The sequence below is a fragment of the Pinus tabuliformis genome, chromosome 2_1 (assembly GCF_031772625.1).
Source record: "Pinus tabuliformis cultivar Carrire ecotype Pingquan chromosome 2_1, CPIR1, whole genome shotgun sequence".
Lineage (NCBI taxonomy): Eukaryota > Viridiplantae > Streptophyta > Pinopsida > Pinales > Pinaceae > Pinus > Pinus tabuliformis.
The window spans coordinates 409,645,772-409,665,155 of NC_142299.1; the positions used below are offsets into that span (position 1 = coordinate 409,645,772).

The window sequence follows — 19,384 nt, forward strand, 5'->3', positions numbered from 1 at the left end:
ACCTCAACCATTTCTCACAAACAAGCTTAAGATTGAATGTCTTAGATCGTATGGCTTACTTAACCCTTTGTTGTTAAACTTATTTCCATTGATATCATAACAAATCATGTGGTATGATATTTTATAAATTGATGGTAATTACACTTTTTTTTTAAGTTTTAGTTCCAAAATGATGCGTTAATATATGTTATTTCCATAGGATATTTTAAGATCATATAAAAATAAGTATAAAACTAACCATAACTTTAAGGAAAGTACATATCTTCCCTGCAGCATATCAAATATCACATCCTTACTCTCTGTAGTTTAATTAGATCTCCATACAATACATATGATCATCTCATATTCCCTAAGCCTAAACACAAAAAGGAAAACAAACTTTTTTTTCGATTACTTTCTGTAATTTAATTACATTTCCAATACAGTACATATAATCATCTCATATTCCCTAAGCCTAGACACAAAAAGGAAAACAAACTTTTTTTTTCAATTGAATAAATTATGCATAGAGCATCTCTGAGGCTGTAGGAATGAAGAAAGCAAACTGAATATATATACTTGAGCCGAGTGAAGAGTTTTATTGTCTCTTGAATCCATTAAACACTGAGGATTTATTCTTCTTTGACATTTGATAAGATGACCTAATTATTAATTTATATGTGACCAAGAAATATGTTGGTGACCTACTTATTAGTCCCTGCCTATGGTAGAGCAGGGACTATAGCGATCGATATATCGTTGACCCCGCATTAATTCATTCATTGACCATGTTTTTTTTTGTGTTATTTTCGTTTAACCAATGTTTTAGAATGACAATTTTCGTCTATCAAAATTTTAACGAAGGTTTTTGGCTGGGCAAGAAAGGACCTCTTATTGCAAGCTTCGCTTATACCAATGTAGAAAACTGGTGACAAGTTATATTTTATCCAAAGTCTGGAAAATTAAAAACATGAAACTTAGGCACTCGGAACATCTTTGTTGGCGTTTTATGCAAAGTTTATTATATAGCTGCCACCTCTCACCTCTCAGGCAGCTGGCTACCAACGTCTGCCACCTCTCAGGTAGCTGGCTACCACCGCCTCTCAACTTGTTGCCACCAAACACAATATGAAATTAGTCTTTACCATCTGCGGAGGAAGGTTTCCGGTTTTTCATTGTTAGCCAAAGTCTGCAATCGCAGGAGTGGCAGCAACGGAGGAGTGGCAGAAAAGGAGACTCCTTTCATCTGCGCCTGCACCACAGAAGACAAGGCAAGCACTGCACCACAGAAGACAAGGCAAACAAGGTAAGCAACATGAGAACTACTACAAATATGAAAATTATTTGATACAACATTTCTTGTTTCAGTGAATAAGCTAGAATCTTTATCAATATACATAATTTGGACAAGAGTCCTATACCAGAATTTCAGACTGACCTGCCCAGAAGTTGCTCTCTCCATCTTCGCAAGCTCTCGTTCTCCTAAAAAGTCATAACATATCAGTTTTTTGTCGGCTAAGATTTATTGGTAATTTCAAATGATAAAGAAAAGAACGCATGAAACAACATTTTGGGATGCAAAGTGTAGCAGCTTTATATTCGTTAATCTACAACCTTATTGTTAATGAAATGAATTGTATTCTATGCAGAAACGAAAGGCAGGGTAAACAATATGTAGTGATGGGCTACCATTAAAACGAGGGAAGTAGTACATACCTGCGTGTAAATGGCCATTGAAAATCGAAGAAGTCAATACCGCCATGCTACACACACCCCTTTCTGATTCTCATTATACTTTTCGTCATCGTATATGAGGGGCAATCTGGTCGAATGAGCTTCCCCACATCAAAATATCATCAACGTTTCCATCATAATCTGCCACAAAGCTCTCGTAATAACCTCTCTTTTTAAAAGTTATGTCTCTTGCAGAAATGAACCTTAATGGGTGACCATTGGAAGAGCCAGAGTACGAGCCCGTTTCTCCGCCGGCGCAGGGGTCTAATCCCACCCCTAACCATGTGTGGGACAATGTCAACAATTTCGCCAAGCCCAGAGCTCACCAACTCAATTTACCCTCAGAACCACCGCAGAAAAGAGTGAAAACCTTCGAAGCCCCACCTCTCCAGCCTGCTTTCCCATTCGGCTCTCCGAATCCACAGGCGGGATGTATTCCCAAGCCCCGCCCCTCTGCCACGAGTTCCCTACAGAAGACCAAGCTCTGTGCGACGTTCGAGGCTGGGACGTGCACCTTCAACGACAATTGTAGCTTTGCACACGGTGTGGAGGAGCTCCGAAGGCCGACTGCGTTTGGGGGTTGGGGGTCAAACATTGCCGGATTGGTGAATTTGCAGAGATTTCACAAGACCAGGCCATGTAAGTTCTTTTTGGGGGGAAATTGTCCTTACAGAGAGAGGTGCAATTTTCTGCATGATACAGAACAGGGTCAGTTTAATAACACGACTCTCACAAATGAGAATTCATGGATAGCCCGAGTTTATCACAAAGAAAAAATCCCTGCACTCGTTGACCCAGAAACCTGTTGCGACAACAAGTTTTTCAAAAATAGGGGATGGGAATTATCAGTTTACTAGCATCAACCAGACCACACACTATAGGTATAGGATAGACCAAGAATTCATCGTTTACCAGGTTTAAGCAATTTTAGGTGAATCCGCTCCCACCTCTATATCTGTCCCTGTCTCTGTGGTGGTGGGTTAACCGTCGCGCCCCTCCTTATGCCTTCTTCCTTCACTCGGTAAACTGGATATGCAACCTCTCTAACTTCGGCCTCTGTAGCCACCATAAGCTGACCTTGGGAAGGTGAGGGGCGTTGATGGAGTCCATTTACAGACAGATAACAATAAAGCAGGGACGAAGTGCAGCAAACGACAGTGCTTACGCATAAGGAGAGAGATTTATGAACCAGTCTCGAATAAAAGTGAACAACATGCTCTTTTACGTCGAACTGCATGAAAAATATATGAAACGTGGCAGAGTCCTTTTGACAGATATAAGAAATGTGGCATTGTCTTTTTGACGCGTGATATTATCATCTTCACATTTGTTCGTATTTACTTGCTTGGATTACAAAACTTTAAGGAATTTTGTTTTATTTTTTGATTTCATAGATTTAAAAATAATGACTTAATTTAGATTTAATACGAGGTTATGCTTCTTTAATTTGAAGGGAGCTACCATTGTAGGTAATTTGGTTCCTTACGGGTAAATGCTTGAAATAGAAGGAATGCAGCGGGGCATATAAATCTTCCTATGCAGCTAATTTGGAAAGGTTACCAAATGGAAGGGATACTACTACGCAAGATGCTGGTTCAACTAGATATGGAATAGAAACTCAAGCAGCCAGCCTACCAGCTAGCAATAGATTCGCACCAGCGAGCAATCCTGAGTGAGTAATGCAAGCCAGCAATGCACGCCATTAATCTTAGCAATAAAAGTCCCCTGCCCTGCCATTTCTTTCTTTCTCGGTTCTAGCGCCAACGTCCCTCCTTGTCAATTCATTATTGTATAAAAATCAATGCATCTCAGTAACTGGATGGGTATTGCACAATGATTATGGAGTATATTTGAGTTACATCTCACATTTTTTAGGAGAGATTGTCAAAATCCTGAATCTCAGGCCTATTTTTGCATTATTTTACGAGTTGTCTTTGTTCTGATTTTGAGCCTAATCCAAGTATCTATGGCATTCTAGTTTCGTGGCAATATTAATATTTCTGTGGGAGAATTTATGAGGCAGTTTGATTTTTTAAGTTCTTTCTGAGGCATATCTAATACATATTATGTAGCATTATCATGGATTGATTTCAGTCACATTCGACGCATATTTATTTGAGTCTATTTGGTTTTCCTAAAGCACCCTATTCATGTACCCAATGAGTTTCCCTATGAGTGGTGCTCTTTTGGGCTTCCTCCGGATTCATCCTATAACTCCCCTGTAGAATCAGTTGTAGGATCAACTGAAACAGAGAGTGATGAGGAAGATGACTACATGGCTGGTTTGGCCAGCCAGATTGCTCATCCCATGCTTGATGATGACGAAAACAGTGATATGAATCAGTCTTCTCAGTGGGCGTGCAGGCAGAAGATGTTTGCAAAAGAGGGTGCAAACAAGGTATTGTATTGAAGTCTTATTCATTTTTCCGAGTACTCCATATCTACAATATGCCAGACTCTTTTATATGATTGTTCATTTAAGCCTATAGCATACACATAATATCTAATTCTTTTAGTAAAACTTGATTTGCAGTCAAATAGTCTGGCAAGGTCTCCGCAGTCTACCTTATCTGCAGTTGACAGTTGGTCCAGGGGAAGCTCGAAGGGTCCTTCACAGGTCTAATCCCCGCCAACAACTCCTTTGACAGAGAATACTGATGCATGGGATTTGCTCTATGCAGCGGCCAGTGAAGTTGTCAAGCTGGAGATGGATGGAGCTAATCCAATATCCACATCTCCGATGCATGCCCAAGGGTTTCAAGGGCATGTTAGAAGGCAAAACTTCTCTGCATCACAGTCTCCAGCTTTTCTGAATAAAGACCTCGCGGGAAAGAGCTGTAGTTTCTCTGTGCTCTCTTCCAAGGACAGAATCAATAGTTCCCAAATTCTCCAAAGAAGTTGGAGTGACTAAATTTTTTTATTTTCAAGCCCTAATCTGAATTTTTGTAACAAATTACACACTGAATTTGCAATGCCATGCAGACAACAAGATCTTTCAGGGAAGGTAGCAAGTTTGTTCAACGAAGGCAGGTTCAAACTTTGTTGTTCTGTTTAGTTTAGCGAAACAGAAAGCTAGGCACTTTGTTTTCTTTATTCAAGACTCCTTTTGGACATAACTACGTTGATCTACGAAAACCTTTTTTTGGCACAAGCTATAGAATAAGTGATGGGCACTTGGTTCAAACCAAACAGTTCTATGATCTCTTAATATGCTCAGTAATAGAGTGAACTTATGAGCATGAATTACTAGAATAATTGGGCATATGATAATTATATTGAGTGTGTAGACATGTTGCACAGAGCCTTTGTATTTTGTTGTTATGGCAGAACCCGGCAGGGACTATCGCCATGGCAGTGGCTCCCTTGTTAATTTATATGTGACCAAGAAATATGTTGGTGGTTAGATTATGATGTTTTTCCTTTCTTTGATTTCACTACTGTGAGGAAGTTGCACTTCCTCCCGTGGACAAAAAAATGGTCGTTTCTTCTTAGATTTTCAGTAGATTTGGAATATGTCCTTGTATCCTCCGAAACGAAGCAAAATGGTTGTTTCTTCTTAGATTTTCAGTATATTTGGAATATGTCCTTGTATCCTCTTAAATGAAGCTAGGTTAGAGTTGTTGAGGTGAAATTGGTTCCACATGACTTGAATTTGATAGATTGCAGATTTATGAATGTTTATGAATATGTGTGTATCATTTGAGCCTCAAGGTTATAACAAAGTCAAGAAGAACCAACTCTATATGCGTTGTAGTGTAGAACCGAACTTAAATTTAGAATAACAAATAAATACTAACCAATAGTGGAAATTGTATGTCAAGCTACAAGACTTAAAACTATTGTATATAACCCTAATCAGTCCACACTAATCATGTATTAGTTCATGATTACCTAGTAAAAACCGTAGCCATATTAAAACTAAGAAAGTTTCAACCAACACGGTTCCTCCAATTCATCTCAAAGGAAACTCATGAAAGAATTCTAGGTAGAGAAAATGAAGACTTTGAAAGATTGTGCACCTTTCTTAGCAAATAGGAGAAACCCCTTCAAATCGTTCCATTAATCCTTTGAGAAAATTGCAACTCACGCACTAAGAAATGCACACATCCACGGAGCACTGCTTTGCTTATAATAGATGGAGTGGTGATGAATAATAGGTACAATAAATATTTAATGATAATTTGAAACACTCAGCCAAGAAACCTTGCTCTTATTCCTTCATGTTACAATCCTAGATAAAGTGGCACAGTAGTATAACATAAAACATAATATTTAACGACATGGTAATGAGTAACAAGTACAATAAATAATTAATGACAATTTGAAACACTCAACCAAAAAACCTTGTTCTTATTCCTCCACATTGCCATATATTCCTCCCTGTTTTAGCATGCAAAACCTGGCAAATGAACCATAACAAGTACGATAAATATTCTTATTGAAAACAGGAACAATAAAATAACTACCTAGCCACTCAGAATATAAAAATTTCATAAATTTAATTTCAAAAAATATGTATTACATCTATTATTTTCCCTAAAACCATCTATTTTTTATAAATTTATATATTTCCTTCCATTCACTAATCACTAACAATCTATTACCAAAATTCTATATATTTGTAGATTACAAAATCATTTTATATAATTATTTGAACTAATCCCTGGCTTTTTAAACTTTACACGATGAGCAAAGGATATATGTACGCTAGATCAAGCCTGGAGTGGCTGGCGACTTATAAAAAAGGTTCTGAGATATCATATAGAACATATGCATAAGCAATTGACTAAAATATTAGTTGAATCATCGCAATGGTTATAATAATAAGTCAACAATAAAAGTAAATAAATCAACATATATATGGGTAATTAACACGTTAATCTAAATGGTGAAACATATGCATAAACAATTGATTAAAATATTAGTTCGATCATCACAATTTTTATAATAATACATCAAAAATAAAAATAAAAACATATATACGGGTAACTAACACATTCATGTAAATAATGATGTAAAAGATAAACCGATTAAGAACTTTTATTATTATCTGAAAATATATGAAATATATAAGGTCTTATATTATATATGACATCGATGGAAAGGCTAATGAAACTTATGGACACCTGTTGGAATTGGACACACGTTATCATTGTTTTGAAATGGATAATCATCTTATTCGGAAATACACATTTGCACTACTATGACAAGAGTACATGTAAGGTTTTATAACCCTCCTATTCTTGTTATGGTAAGGTTTTATAATCCTCCTATTCTTGTTATGGTAGGCGTGTGTAACTTTTTGTAGTCATCCTATTCTTGTTAATCCTCATAGGTGTCAATTAACAAATGGCATGGTAATTTTTTAGTGAAGCTTTGTAAAAAATTAATTTAAACAAGGTTTAATCATGTGATTTAGATATACATGGTGTGAATTTCATCTATTGATATTGTGACAACGAAGAGAATATACTAGCATCTTTAAATTTAAACCCTCCCATCAATATTTTTAATTAGTAAAATGATTAAAGTGCCCAATTCCAATAGGGGTGCCCAATTCCAATAGGTTAAAATTTTTTAATTTTATATAATTAATACTGTATATAGATTATTTTTTAAATATTTCATATTATATATTTTAATAATATGTAGTGATCAATTTTTTTAATATATACATCATTTTTAATTAAATTTAATATGAGTATGTAACACATATTTCATTAAATATGGAAGTATTCAGTGGATCTAGAATTTAGAACTTTAACTAAATTAAGGTTTTTCAAAATGAGGAATTAGAAAGTCACTTAATCCACTAATTTTAATGTAGATATTCACCATTTTTGTGTAAAAATTATCATGATAAACTTTATAAAACAAATTTATATAAACTTGCTAAAAAAAATATTTCACATTTTAATCTTGGATTCCTTACATTATCTATTTTAATATTTTTTATGGTTTATAGTAAAAAATAAGTTTGTTAAGGTTATTTTATGAAAATAATGATGCATATGTTACTATTATTAATCCATTTAATTATAATCTGATATAGTAAATATCATGTATGTGAAAAGTCATGATTATTACTAAGGCAGTGTTGGCACAATTTAAAAGTCTATCACCTTTGCAACACTAGTTATATTATGATTGAAGATTAAAAAACCCTCAAAGCATCGAGTTTATACTCGTATTAGAATTAAATTTCAATATATTTGTGACGGTACCAACCTTTTTTATTGTTTAACTAAACAAAATTATGATGATATTGAAACACTTCTTTTATTGCTTTTTCAGCATAACAATAAAATTCGAAATAACTTTTAATAATATCTTTTTATCTCCTTATTTACCATAGTTGGTCTTAGTGGATGATAATCATCATTATCACCATCATAATTACATACTATTGTAGATAGTTTGCACCATTTTAGAGTTGAGGAGAAAAATAAATTTATGATCAAATTAAATGTTGAATGTGAGTAGTAGCATAATTTATTTTTATTTATTAGTTGTACGCTTATGTCAATAAAGAAGTTGATTGAGGCTCGCTTTATGAATAATAGATTAATATGCAAGATATATATTAAGTATAAAGTTATTTAATGACAAATGAAATTTTTGGTAATGTGTCCAATATATACTATTATTTAGAACTTTAACTAGATTATATTTTTTCGAAATGAGGAATTAGAAAGCCACTTAGTTCACTAATTTTTATATAGATATTTACCATTTTTTGTGTAAAAATTATCATGATAAACTTTATAAAACAAATTTATATAAACTTGAAAAAGAAAATATTTCACATATTAATATTGGATTCCTTACATTATCTATTTTAATATTTTTATGGTTTATATTAAAAAGATAAGTTTGTTAAGGTTATTTTATGAAAATAATGATGTGTGTGTAACTATTATTAACCGATAATCCGATATAGTAAATATCATGTATATGTTGATTTACGATTATTACTAAAACAATGTTGGCACAATTTAAAATTCAAAATAACTTTTAGTAATATCTTTTTACCTTCTTATATACCATAGTTGGTCTTAGTGGATGATAATCATTATTATCACCATCATCATTACATACTATTGTAAGAAGTTTGCACCATTTTAGAGTTAGGAGAAAATATTTTTTTAGGATCAAATAAAATGTTGAATATAATTTATTTTTATTTATTATTTGTACTTTTATGTAAGAAACGAAGTTGGTTGAGGCTTACTTAATGAATAATATATTAATATGCAAGCTATATATTAAGTATAAAGTTATTCAATGACAAATGATCATAGTAATGTGTCCAATATATACCATCATAGATCCATTTTAAGTGCAGATGTAGGGATCAAATTTCAAGTGCAAACACATTTAGAGTGAAAGATACAATGTGCTATTTTTAATTGTTGAAACTACATTTTTGAAAGCTAAATAGAGTATATATAAGAACAAATAATAATTTTAACCATAAGAATTTTTTTTTTATATATATAGATATATATGAAGTTGATATTGACATAAATTAGTTAACATAAATCTTCAATAGTTACTTTTGAAAATTATAAGATTTAAACCTCTGATTCACACATTTTTTTTTACTTCTAATTACTTTACAAAATATTCTTTTTTTATATTTTTCTATTTAGAACATAATTTTTATTTTAAACGGGCACAGACGAATAGACAAACTTACACATCCCCCCATATTGGGCTGTAAAATGAGCCTCTCGTTTCAATTACTAATCATTTTAATGATCAAAATCAATCATGAATTAGAATAGTAACAAAGTAGTACAATTTGATTATTTTCAAATACAACAAGAAAGAGAGAAAAATGATTAAGATATTTATTACACATGTTTAGTTTTTATCCCTGTAATGTTTAAGGATACTATATTGAAAAGAACATATTAACATTCATCTAAAACTTAAATTCCTTACATTATTTCTATTACCATTAACATTTATATTTATGTATTAAATATGACCATGAATACTAGATTGTGTAAAAAAAATCTTACCTATAAAGTTATTTAACAATATATTAATATTGTTTTTCTTACTATTATTGACCATTTTAAATTGACACTAACTACTTTTCCTAAGTTGAGTACAAATTAATTATACTAGTATAATGTTGGCACCACTTCAAAATCTATAAGTAGAAATATTTTATAATTGTAGTTGTGTTGTTCAATGATCAAAATATTTTTTTTATAAATTAACATACAACAAAATAGGGAATTTGATTATATCAATTATAATAAGGAAAATTAAGGAAAACTCACCTCAAACATTATATCAAGCATCTAGCATTTATTCATTAAGAGTTTAAATGGTTTATATTAAATATAATACTAATTAGGTACCCCACTGTTGTTTTAATATAACAAGTTTAGAAGATGTTTTTAGGTGCATTATTGAATTTTATTATGCATATTTGATATGGTGAGAAGTCATGTTGGTCAAATAAAGCTTTGAAAACTTAAATATTTTATGGCATTGTCATGTAATTTGTATAACACATGATTACATTGAACTATTAAATAATATAAAACTCCTTCAAAAAAAATATGAAGATAATATTTATACAACAAATATGGGAAAATGTGTCTGAATGTATATTAATAGATCCTCCAAGTAGATCCTCCAAGTATATTATTAAGATAATCGCTCAAGTAGATCAAGAATGGCTTCTACACCATATTTATTTATCTTGGTCTTCTTGCAATGTTCTTTCTTTGGCATCCATGCCCACACTATGGTATTAATTGGAATAGAGCCAAGTTCTTTGTCATCAGGATTTGGTACCCAATATTGCTCTAAAAATTTTCCATTGTATTTCCCTGACATAGGCTTCCACCAGTCAACCTTTACATGAAGATTCTCACTTTCATTATCCCTAAAGATATTTGAGATGGATTTTGCCATCCAAATCATCTCACCTGCATCCTCATTTCCTGATCTAACTAGCAACATCTTTCCTTTCTCAACATCAATCATCGGATTGAATGTTGGCTTTGGCTTGTTGCATTTGGGTCCAACATATATTGGTTCATCTATCGCATTATCAAAATCTCCATCCATAATACTTGAGATTACTTGGAGTGCATTACGATCAACATCAACAATGTGCCTTGTCTTGGGCCAGAAATCCTCAGAAGATGAATCATTTCCATCTATTATTCTATGATCATTATAGATTCCATCTAATGTATCAAGAACTTTTTCCCAATACACCACTTTATTTTTCCATTCCTCTGTAACAATTGGTGAATCCTCATTCCCAATAGTGTCTTTCCACATTTTTATGTATGATGTTATCCCTTCCTTTAGTTCTTTTAAATAGACATCATTCTGTTTGGAAGCTAAGAAAGATGGCTTCCCTATGGGAATTATAGGTCGACCTTCATCATCTATATTCCATAACTCAACTGGTTCTGACCACTGAGAGTCTCTAATTGATTCTTTATACCTTAGTACTGGAACATCATTGAGTATAAGAAATTGGAAGTATTGAACATTAAGATGTCCAACTAGTGCATTTTTTCCCTCCTTAATGTATCCACTAAGGAAACTTTTGAAGTCATAGACCTTGTCAATAAGTGTAGGTGGAAACACTCTATTTTCTTCAATTATGCGATATGTATCCATCATTTCAGGTAAAGAATAAATATCTTTACTTTTTAGGTTGGAAGACATTCTTCCATAGGTTCCATCTATGTCTTCATGGGTGTGCCCCACAGGCAAGAACCCAACCTCAATAGTGATGAAGACACCAAGTGCAGTTAAAAGTGATAGAAACATGAAAAGATAGCGATTCTTATTATCACTTGCTGCATTGTCCAACTGTAACAACAAATGTGGAGGAAGAGGTTTAAAATCAACATTTTGACTTTTTGAACTTCCATGAGATATAAAATCATCCTTGTACCCTTGACATTTTGGGTAAATAGAGGTGTCAAGTAATGCATTTGTAAGTGGGTTTCTTGAAATTCCACTTTCATAAAGTAGATCACCATACATATCCATTTGTGGGTCTTCAAGGTCCCTTAAGCACTTTGCAAGGGATGTAATAGTAAATTGTGATCCCATATGGACAAATGGTAAGGAGAAATGACCAAAACCTCCCGCCTTATGCCCATGTGTAAGCATACCTGTCAATGACAAACCCAAATTTGTTCCTACAACAGATTTTGATTTGACACGTAGCCTTGGGATTGATGTCTTTGTTTTGTCCATTTTATCATGGATAATGCTCAAATACTCCTTTGGAAACCGCTCTGACATAATTCTATGGGCATAGTAGCAATATCTTCCACACATAACAATCTTGTTATGTTTCGTCAACCTACCTCGTGCCTTTTCTTCCAACTCTTTTGTAGTTGCTGACTTCATTTGTGCTTTCAACACAATACATTCACTGCATTTACTGAAGTTGGTGTTCTTTGAAAATGCCACATCTCGAAACTTAGTATTCCAGATCTTGCTCATTGTTGGTTGTGATATTGATGGGTAATTGAGCTTTTGAAGAGCCTCATTGATCTCTTTTAACAAAGAATTTTGTGTGTAAGTCGAAGGAAGCAGTCTTAAAGGAGCAGATGTTCCATCTTCTTCAACTTGACGTGTTTGATTTGGTGAAAAATCTGAATTATCCATTACAATTTTGTGCAATATTTCTATAGCTGCCACTGTGTGAGCTCGTGCTTTGCATGTGTTGGTGTTACCATGAATAGCTTTGATCTGTCCATGTTGGAAATAATGTTGGTAGTTATAGAATGTGCTTTGAGGAATTTTATGTATCTTATACCATGCTTTCTTACAAATAATATTCCCATTAAATCTCATGTCCTTTACATTTCTAGCAATAGGTGGTAGGCCATGGCCATGGCCATGGCCGCTTGACATCACTGTGTTTGACATGAGTGAATTCAAGACAAATTCTCTAATACCATTTGTATTTATTTGTCTCATACCCCTTCTAGCACCTTCAATGGCCTTCCTATCGACATGTTGAAGACAATCTTTTCTACAACATACATCTGCTGCCAAAAGTCGAATTTCTTTCTCTTCATCTATTTTTGTTTGACATTTTGCAGTTTTTTTTGTAGCCATAACTCGTTTAATCCTTTTATATGGCCTTGTTACATTCATATCAATTGAGTTTCTATCTTTTTCATTACAAAGGTACCCATCCCATTTGTTTAAGGGATTTGTGTCCTCTATAACATCCCATATCACCATTTCTTTGGTTGGTTCCTTGAACTTTTCCTTGACCCTTAATATCACACCTTTGTTGTCCACCAACTTATTTATTGGCCATCTAACCAAACAATGTATAGACTTATCTCCAATTTTGCATATCTCACAATTTCCATCTATCTCTTCTAGAAAAACACCAAAATCCATTTCACCTAGTGTTTCACCCTCAACAATGTCATCCTCGTGGACATGAACTAGCATTCCTTTGGCAATGCACATGCGTGTTCCCATGCATTCATGTGTAAGAGAAACCTTTGCACATATGAATTTAACCCTATCTTGGGGAATATTTATGGCATGATCATGACAGTGAGGCTCCAAATCTGATTCTGGCCAAATTTCATAAGATTCTAATGCACCCCCAAGTGTATGCTCAAACCCTGTTGGATGTGGTAGAGGAACATTATGTTTTAACACCTTTTCAATTTTAACCACTATGCATCCTTTCTTTACCATCTTTCCATGCACTTTATGCCCAAGCTCTGTATTGAATATGGAGCCCTCGCCCACCTTCACTCCATGTTGTAGAAGATTTACCTTGTCTCCAATAGAAAATGTAGAAGAAACATTTGTACCTATAAACAAATGTAAATAATGTTAGTATTTACTCAAAAAAAGAACATTTATTATAGTATCAAAAATATATAACACATGCTTCAATATTTTGATTTACCTATGTGGTGTCTCAAATCCACAATCTTCCATGGATGTATGTCCCCTTCATTAACATCATCATCAATCAAATGTGGTTGAATGAGATCAATTATCAAAATTGCAACATAACCAACATTAACCTTTTTTCCAACATAATAAGTTCCAGACTCTGCAGATTCAACCCTTGCTAGCCCAATGACTTGATCATTAATAAGGAGATCAACATAGTCCCCTTTTGCCAAAATTATATTTTCCATTGTAGCTTGCATCAATTCTGTAACAACAATTACATCGTAACTTGTAATTAAAAGAATGAACTGTGTAAAGTGTGACTTTATATTTCCCCAAAAACACACAACTTCCGAAAAAGTAATATAAATGCAAAAATAAAAATATTATGGTTGTCATGTTGTACGTAATGAAACATTGTTTCCTCAAATGAAAGCTAACAATCAATATCATTCCTTCTACTACAAACATAAGCATATTGCTAGAAGCAACATTACATGGTCAAATAAATCTAGCACATGCTAGATTTCCTTCTAGCACAAACACAAACACATTGCCAATAACAATATTCTAAGGCGAAGGAAATCCACAACATGCTAAATTTTCTTCTAACGTAAATAGAAGCATATTACTCACAAAAACATTTCAAAGTAAAAGAAATCTTACACATTCTAGAGTTTATTGTAGCACAAACACAATCACATTGCCAAAAATAACATTGCAGTGTAGAAGATATCTAGCATACGATTGATTTACTTCTAGTACAAACAAAAGCACATTGGCAACAATAACATTGTAGGGCAAACAAAAGCCAACAAAATCCAACAACTTCTATCACAAACACAATCACATTTCCAACAACAATGTCGCAAGGTAAAATCAATTTAACGCATGCTAGCTTTACATGTAGCATAAATACAAGCATACTACCAATAACAACATTTTATGTCAGAAGAAATCTAGTGCATGCTATATTTCCTTCTAACACAAACAAAAGCACATTACCAAGGTGAAAGAGATCTAACACGTGTTATATTTCCTTCTATAATAAACAACCAAATTGAAAACAACAACATTGCATAGCAAAAGAAATCTAACACAACTTCTAGCCCAAACACAAGCACAACTTTTCCAATAACATTGCCAAAGTGATGGAAATCTAACACTTGCTAGATTTCCTTTTATCATAAACAACCAAATTGACAACAACATTATTGCAAAGCAAAAGAAATCTAGCATAGTTTCTAGCCCAAACACAAACACATTTCCAATAAAAACATTGCAAGGTGAAAGAAATTTAACGCATATTAGCTTTACATGTGGCACAAATACAATCATACTACCAACAACAACATTGTATCCCAAAAGAAATCTATTGGGTGTTATGTTTATTTTTAAAACAAATCAACAAAGTGTAATGATGATTATTTGTTGTGAAGACCCATATGAAAAGTGGCGTAATGCTAATAAGACCAATGCAGCTACTGCAGGATACCCACTCACCTTTCCCTTTATCCTACAAAAAAACTCTGAGGTGTGAAATCCTTTTTTTGTCGAGTGTTTGCTTGTAAGAGGAGAAAGTAATGAATAATTCTTCCTGCTAGAATATATTTATTTGGGGAAAACAGGGTGAAAAACATGAAGCCTCATCACTTCAAAATTTGTGTTTCCTTGGGGGGGTGGTTGTTCCTCTAATGGTTGATTTCCCGTACTAATTAATGTTTCCTTTAGCTGACACATTTTTCCTTCCACTAGGTTGTCAACAGGAAGCTTATAATAGGAGAATATTCATCTATTGTGCTCCTTCCAAATTTCCCAAAGGATGAAACCTCGAATGAAATTTCAGGTAAGGTTCACCACCTCGTTTTTTGTATAATGCACCCGTCATTTCTTTATTGTTTATTGTATGCTCTCTCGACTTTGGTTTCTTTATCTAAATATTGAGGCTAATTAGTCCCATAGTGCCTCCATATAGTTACAGGTGTTGAGTAAATGATTAAGCCTCTCTTTTGTGTTTTTGGAGAGGAAACACGAAGAGGAACCTATAAATCCTCTCTTTATAACTTTGTCTTGAGTTAGGACCTTCTGGTGTAAAATCAATGACATGAAAATTTAAATTTATGGCCAATGTGGCACCATCCAGTTTTTTCCACGATGGATCATTTGTACCAGTATATCCCTCACTAAGATAAGCTTTGACTTCCTTGAGATTGAACTCCACATCTTCTTTTTTCCCCCATTTGAGTTGGTCTTGTTCATTATTGAACATAATTCTTAATTTTCTTAGTTCCTCTGTTAGATACTGAATAGCTAAGTCATTCTGGGTTGGTCGTTGAAAGATATTAAAATTCCATCGCCTCCATTTGTTATTTTCTAGTCCTTGATCCTAGAATTGGTAGAATTCTCTATACTCTTATATTTATGTGCTTAGTTTGAAGGGATGTCATTCCTCCCTGCATAACTTAGCTTGTTTCTACCACACATCATCCCAAAATAGGGCCTCCTTTCCATTTCCGATTTCCCAGAATAGTGTTTTTGCATTATACCTCTTTTATTCCATGCTAAATTCCAAATTGCCAACCCCTGAGTGGAACTTGATAACCAAACTAACTTTTTTGTATGGAAATTAGGTGCATATTTTGATTTCCAAAGCCTTTCCCAAGGTGATGACCCCCCTTTTAACCATCTCCACCATAAGTTTGCTCCATTTTCTTTGTTGGTTACCTCTGGATCTTGAAGACCTAGCCCACCTGCATCTTTTGGTTTGCACTCTATTTAAGGCCACTAGCGCCCATTTTCGTTTCACCTCTACCCCTCGCCACAAGAAGTTCCTTTGGATGTCCCAGATCTTTTGGGAGAAGGGAGGATAGATAAGATATACCTTGGAATAGCTTGTAGCACTGTGTTTGTTAGAATCAGATGACCACCCAGGTTTAGGGCTTTGACATTCCATTGTTTCACCCTATCCTCAAGGCTTGATACAATTTTTTCCTAATTGGAGTTCTTCTAGGCTTGCACCATTAGAGGGACCTCAAGGTACTTTGATGGGAGGGATTTAAACATATATGCCCTGGTTTTTTACCTCTGCATGGTGTAAATATCTTGAAAATATGCTTTTAGATACTCTTTCAGAGATATTACTACATCGCAGTAATCCATTTGTATCTATTTTGCAAAATATTAAGCATTATATTTTGCTTAAACGAAATATATTGTGGGAACTTTCTATACAAATTGATGAGCATTTTGCACAGCACGGCTGAAAGAGAAGCCCTTATGATCCTAACCTATACTGCAAAGATCAAGGGGGGATATTGTGATCATCATTGTGTATGTCGATGACTTAGTAATCACAGGCAGTTATGAGAAGAGAATTTTGGCAAGATTTGAAAAGGTCCTTTGACATGACCGATCTTGGTCTATTGCATTAGTGTCTTGGTTTGGAGGTGTGACAAACACATCACCGGATATTTGTATATAAAAGAAAATATGCCAAGACACTTATTGAGAAATCCCATATGAATGGTTGTAAGCCCATGCAAACTCCCATGGAACCAGACCTAGTAGGAACCGCACCTCTTATCATTCAAGTGACACGTAAGTTACAATGTGGCACACAAATAAGTAAAGTAACATGGAACTGGCACTTGCCCCCATTAACCCAACGCATTCAAAAACATCTGGAGGTGTTGAAAACCATGGAATTCACCTTAGTTCAGTGGTTTTCAAATGTGTTGGTGGATAGGGTGGAAAATAAAGGGGTAGATAATGTCCATTTGCTCACCGACGTGATGTGCAAGTTTTCAGAGGGCTAGCTAAAGGAGGAAAGCCAAAGGTTGGCAGAGAGAGATCACTCCACGCCATTAAGGCAGGTTGATAGAGAAGGGGTGGGCCCGAATCAGGACAGTGATCTACCAGTTCATACGAACAAATAATCCTTCATTATGGACATACTTAGGAAACGAGAAGGGGTATGTGTTTGCAATACAAGGATAGAGTGATGGTTAATCATGGGAAGGAGAGGATTTCCCCCATAATAGATTGTTAGTGTGATCATCTCATTAATAGGAGATGTAGCAAGAGGAGTGGGAAGGTACGAAATCAAGAGGGGAAACATACAAGAGCAAGGTTAGGGTGATTATGATTTTGAACAAACCGCTGGCAAGGGAAAATGAGAGGAAGGACGTCCACAAGTACACACGAATGAACAACAACATCGCTAGTAGGTCAGAGTTACTAAAAATTGAGAGGGAAAGTACTCAAATATCGGCGAGGCAAGTCTCATCTGGGGTGTCATCTTTAAATCATAGCTAGGGAGCAAGCTTCATCGACATAAGGCAAAACACTGAAAGGTGGTGTAATTGTGAGTTGGTGATAGTAATTTCTATGAGGGAAATTCAGTTATCAGGGAGTGCAATGAGTAAGAGCTAAAGTGATGCTAGTAGGCCAAGAGGTAGTTCCCACGGATGCTCAGGGCTTTGAGTTTTGCAAACAGACATGCATGGAGGAAGCAGCGGAGGTTGTTGCTAAACAGTCACACAAAAGGGAAGGATATAGTGGAAATCTGGGAGAGTGAGGTTCGAAGACATTGTAGGGCTATCTTTGATGGTAGAATAGAGGAGGAAGGAGATTGGATCATCAACACAGGGAAATCCAAAACATAGATGACTGTGTACCAAAAGACCTTGGAGACCGCTTGGCATGTCAAGACTCTGGTGGAAAAGCTGCAAGCAGAGGCAGCAGAGTAGAGGAAAAAGAGGCAACTCGAGCTAGAAATCGAGTTAAAATCTATAGACCAACGCCTAAAAGGAATTGAAAAGGCTCTCAAGGGTTTGGTTAACATAGAGAAATTGCATGTTGGCAGAATTGGGGATCTTAACAAAATGTTCTCAATCTATCTAAATTATATCGATAATGTGGATATATCGATGGGTGTAGAGATAGGAGATTTCGCCCGTTTGAGGAAGTATCGAGTTCGAGAGGCTTGCGCTGCAGGCGGATGTCCACTGGCAACCCTAGAGGCTCCAGCGACAACCCTTGTGGAGGACCCAACAATGGGGCCAACGACGATAACAACTCCAAGCAAATAATATTGTGTTAGTTGATCATGGCATCGACCAATCTTTTGTTTAGTTTTGTGTTATGTTTATATAGGTAGTATTGTAGTTATTTTGTCAAGTTTAGGTTTGAAGATCAGATCTATATAGCTATTCAGATAGGCAGACCTACATATAGTAGTAGTGGGAAGGGGAACTTTTTTGAACTATATAAGGGAAAGTAAAGACAAAAAAATCATATGGCATGTCTGGTTAAATCTGTGACAAAGAGAATCTTCTTCTACAACTGGTTTGGTAAACCAACTACTATTTTTGTATTGTATGTTTATTTAGTAATATATTGAAACTTTACTAACTTACAAAAAAGTTATCTTATTATTTTTCCCTTTAATATATTGTCTATTAAAAATATATGCTACATATTAAAAGATATTAAACTCTTAGAAACTTAATCTTTCTTATAAATATAAAATATTTGATATGATAAACATAAAATTTTATGTAAAAAAATTAAAAAATATATATTGTGTATTAAAATATATTGAATTCTTCGATATATTTTTTACCACTGGATGATGTGGAAAGAAATTTGATGAGGAATTTGATACCATATAAACTTAAAATTTTAATTACTAAGTCAACTATATGGGGTTATCGGGTTATCTTCCTTTTCAGTATGTTCT

General features: G+C 34.3%; 1 long non-coding RNA gene across 1 annotated transcript; it reads left to right on the forward strand.

Moving 5' to 3' along the window:
* The first annotated feature begins 3,872 nt into the window (after positions 1 to 3,872).
* LOC149200646 (uncharacterized) lies at positions 3,873 to 4,400 on the forward strand. The gene is made up of 2 exons (XR_016253378.1): positions 3,873 to 4,111; positions 4,247 to 4,400. It is a non-coding gene; the product is annotated as an uncharacterized LOC149200646 (long non-coding RNA).
* Positions 4,401 to 19,384: the final 14,984 nt, after the last annotated feature.